Here is a 4255-nt window from a genome sequence, read left to right on the forward strand (position 1 = left end):
TGCCACTCTTACTTGTTTTGGAGGACCTGAAGTGGAGTCCAAGATGAATATGCTGTAGGAGCTCTGAAGTCACTTGAAACTACTCATGAGCACTTCTCTGGCTCAATAGGAGCTTGACATGAATGCAGTTATCCACTGGCTAAATGCAGTTTCCTTGGGGCTGTGAAGTGCTGACCTAACCCTCTATACACCAATTTAAACATAGGCTGGACCGAGATCTTTGCCCAAGACACAGGACTTTTATTGCTTTGCTATCTTGTCTTGTTTATCCCTCCATATGCCTGATGCCTCTGGTTGTAAATCAAGATGTTAATTTTTAAGGGATAAGTATTTTATTTCTATTTTGTGGTCATAAGAAACCTACTGGAGAAATTCTGTTCTTTATATGGCTTTACATAATCGAATGACATATGCTTTTAAATATTTGGAGTAATTTAATTCCTCTTATGAGATCCAGGTCAAGCCTGTGTCATTACAGTTTCCATTTTCACAATTTCTTATAATAGGGTTTTATTTCCTTCCATGGTAGAATGCAGATTATAAAAACATAAAGGATTTGCTGAGTTGGTTAGAAGTAAGACAGACAGAGAAAAGAAAGCAAAGTTAATGGATTGTTGTTTACCTATATATTGCAATGCTTGCTGTTTTACCATGAGTGCTTCATGTGAACTAATGAAGAAAACAGTTATATGACAGTTTAAAGTGAAATATGCAACAATTTTTAATTTGAATACTGAAGCCTAAAGAGAGGCTTACTATAAAAAGGAAACTGCAGTCCCAAATCTGATACATTTCCAAGTTCCAAATGCAACTATTGCCCCACATAATTTTTTTGCTGTTGATTACTGTATATTACAGTCATGTTGTTACTTACCACAGTATATAACCTTAATTACCATGGTATATAACCAGAGCCTGTGAAGCTCTCTGTAGCTGGTTGTTTATATTCTTAAGGGTGTGACTGCAGTGGAGTTCAAAGGGATATCCTCAGTTCATGTAGTCGTGCTTAAGTTGATTTTAAAAATGGTCTAGGTCAAGATTAGAGAGCAGTATAAATGGCCTGGATAAATGACAAGGTTAGATATCCTGTTGTGGGCTACTGTTGGAAAGCTACAGTCAGCATCTTATCTGAATAGTGTAATACAGATGTAGAGAAATTTATGAGAAAGTACTGAATTGACTTCCCAACAACTTTTATGTTCCATAAGATTCTATGCATCTGAAAGTCTCCAGGCTGCAGCTTGTGTGAAGTCTCAGGCTTTGTTCAGTTACCAACCTGGAAGTTCCTTCCAGCTTGGAAGTTTCCTGCTTAAAAAGTCCCTTCTTGCTAAAATCTTGACTCAATGTATGTATAAATGCTACAGACCGAAATTAACAGCTCCTCAAAAGACGAAGGCTAGAAGGAAGAAAGCACACAGAAAATTGATATATGTGATATTACTGATTTAATCTCATTAGAAAAGTCAAGCACTAAACCCAAAGGTATTCTGAATCTTACACTTACTGCCTGTGTGTGCAGGAAGGGAGCTTAATGATGCCCAGGACTGATTTCTCAAGAGTGGTTTATGAATGGAATTTGAAGTAACTACCCCAAGCTGTGGCTTTAGTTCTTTTGCATTGAAAAGGAACACAAGATATCCAGCTACTGAACAAAAACACCACAAGTGGAGAAAGTTTGTAATTAAAGATCAACTGTCAAAGTTATTATCTAGGCCTCCCAATGGTTTATTGAGTTATCCTTAACTCGGATGGTACATATGCATGAGTTCTGTGAGTACAGATACAGAGCATTTCCTAAATGCAGCACGGTATCTGTGGAATGTGACTGTTATCCTGGCAGGCTTCACATACTTTCCTGGAGCAGATGTATATCTGCACGTGTTTGCCCTCCCCTCTCCGTTCCCATCACTGCTTCAAAGGAACTTGAGCTTCTCAAGCAACTGTTTGCCATGCAGCCTTTGTCCTTGTGCAACTTCTAGTGAGTGCCATGGCAGAGGCCTACCAGAGTGCTGTGGCAGAGGGCTACTGCCTGATGCCATGCATATGTCCAGACAGGCTTGAGTTGCAAAGACAAGGTGTGTCTTTACAGAGACATGGGCACTGCCACATGGAGGTGAGTTTCACCATGATAAGGAACTTAACTCTCATGGCAACTCCGCACTCATCAGCAGACTTTGTGATATTACTGTTTTCTTTCTAGTTTTCTCACTTCTTTCACAGGTGATCTACCTTCTTCTTGTATATTTTAACTTGGTTCTCACAAACAGAACTTATCCAGGGTAAGCACATGCAACCTATTCCATGCAAATTCCACATGCTCCTTGCTTGACAGACGGCCTCATACTTCAGGAGGGACAGTGCAACTAAATGGGTTAGCAGAGAAAGCCCCAAGGGAATGAAAATACAAGCTGCTAGGACCACTTGCTATGAGATAAAGTTGATCAGATGAACTGACATGGCATATTGACTGCTTCCTGGCAGGAATTTGGTCATCTGCTTATAGGTATAAGGGTAATTTGCAATCTTCACTGTAGACATGACTTTTGCTTCCTAGTTTAGAAATTTGGATTGCATAAGAAATGCCTTTTTAAGAGAACTAACAGATTTTGTTAAAACATGTAAATGCTGCTGAAAATTTATTTTGAAGAAAAAAGTATTTTTTAAAGTCACTGTCTCTTTTAACTCTTTTTCATTTAGAGATAGATTGCTATTTTAAACTTAAAAGGTAAAATAACTCACAAAAGAGTTAAGCAAAATAATTTTGATTTATGCTTAGGTCAAATGACCTATAATGAAGCATTTTCAAAATATCATTTTGCAAATTAGTTGTAAATTATGGCTTTTGACTCACCACTTTTAGTTTTTTAATTCCAATATTTGTTTTTAAGGAAATACATTTCCATGATGGACTTTACTATTAACTAATTACTTTTTCTTCATTTTGGGTGCAAAGAGTAAACATATGTGGCTAAGGCAACACCCACAGATTTACCTGGATTTTGAGCATCAAGTGATTTTTCTACTACTCTTGCACTGGACTACAAGGTTAACCCAGCCAAACAAACTAAAGGGAGTTGTTATACTTCAACTTTTCATCAACATACTTAACATTAATGCTTTGTGTCATTTGTTGCTGCTTTAGTACAACAAAGCAAGCCAGGATTGGGAGAGCCAGACAATCAACTTTTTGTTCATAATCTGTCACAAGTCAACAGTGGTCAATCTTTTTCCTTTGTTCTCTTTCCCCATATTGCAACCCCAGCAAACTCCTGGCCGCTGCTTGCATAAGATGCTATGAGAAGTGACTGACAAGTGTGAACCAAAATTCGTGGTGAGGAGAAGAAAGAGGAGGATGATAACACCTTAAGAAAAAAGTGTAAAGCACTTCTCAGCTTGAAATTATGATGGTGGACAGAGGAAGCATGTATCTCCTAGGACCTCCCAGCTATCCCCTGCCAACAACACTTCCCACCTTCACTTCCAATGGTTTTGTGGCCATGCACTTCCATTAAAAAATCCATGAGTTTTCTTCGAGGCTCATTCCAAAGGTCATGAACTGCTTCTCTGAGCTGAGGTTATGAGCAAAGAGATTTTCACAGGTGGTTAACATGTAGGTGACAGCGGTGGGAGAATGGAAATTTTGCAAGATATGTGTTGCTGAAACATAAAATAACAATTTATAAAGACATGCCCTTTCTAAAAAAAAAACCAAACCATGCCATGAAAGAATACAGGAGTAGGCATAAGTGGTGTATCATAGACTATATTCAAGGTACACTTGCTAGCTTGCACACACATATGCACAGAGTGTGTATATATGTATATATGTACATATCATCAGAAGCTACTTCTCAGTTGTGCCTATCAAAATGGTGTCTGTGGTGGAAGCAAACCATCTGCTCCACAGCACTTCTATTTATAAGATCTGCAGCATGGTAGTGTAACACATGCAATGTCACTTCAAGCCCTCCTCCCCCAGATGAACTCCAATATGTCACTGGGTCGTCCCATCAGCTCCACGTTGTCTCTGTAAACAGAAACCCTATCTCCCTGCAGTCTGAGTCAGCAGCTGTACTAGAGCAGGACCTATCTTTAAGATTTGCAGAATGTGTAATCTGATGTCGAAAAAACCACAGGAGGGTATTTGCCACCTGACTCTGGAATGGATAGCGGCCCTTTAATAGGAGTTTCTACAAGTCTGTTTTCGCAAGCATAGATTAAACTTCTGTGGCATTTGCTTGACTTTTTCAAGGCT

This window comes from Acanthisitta chloris, unplaced genomic scaffold, assembly GCF_000695815.1.
Source record: "Acanthisitta chloris isolate BGI_N310 unplaced genomic scaffold, ASM69581v1 scaffold11105, whole genome shotgun sequence".
NCBI lineage: Eukaryota > Metazoa > Chordata > Aves > Passeriformes > Acanthisittidae > Acanthisitta > Acanthisitta chloris.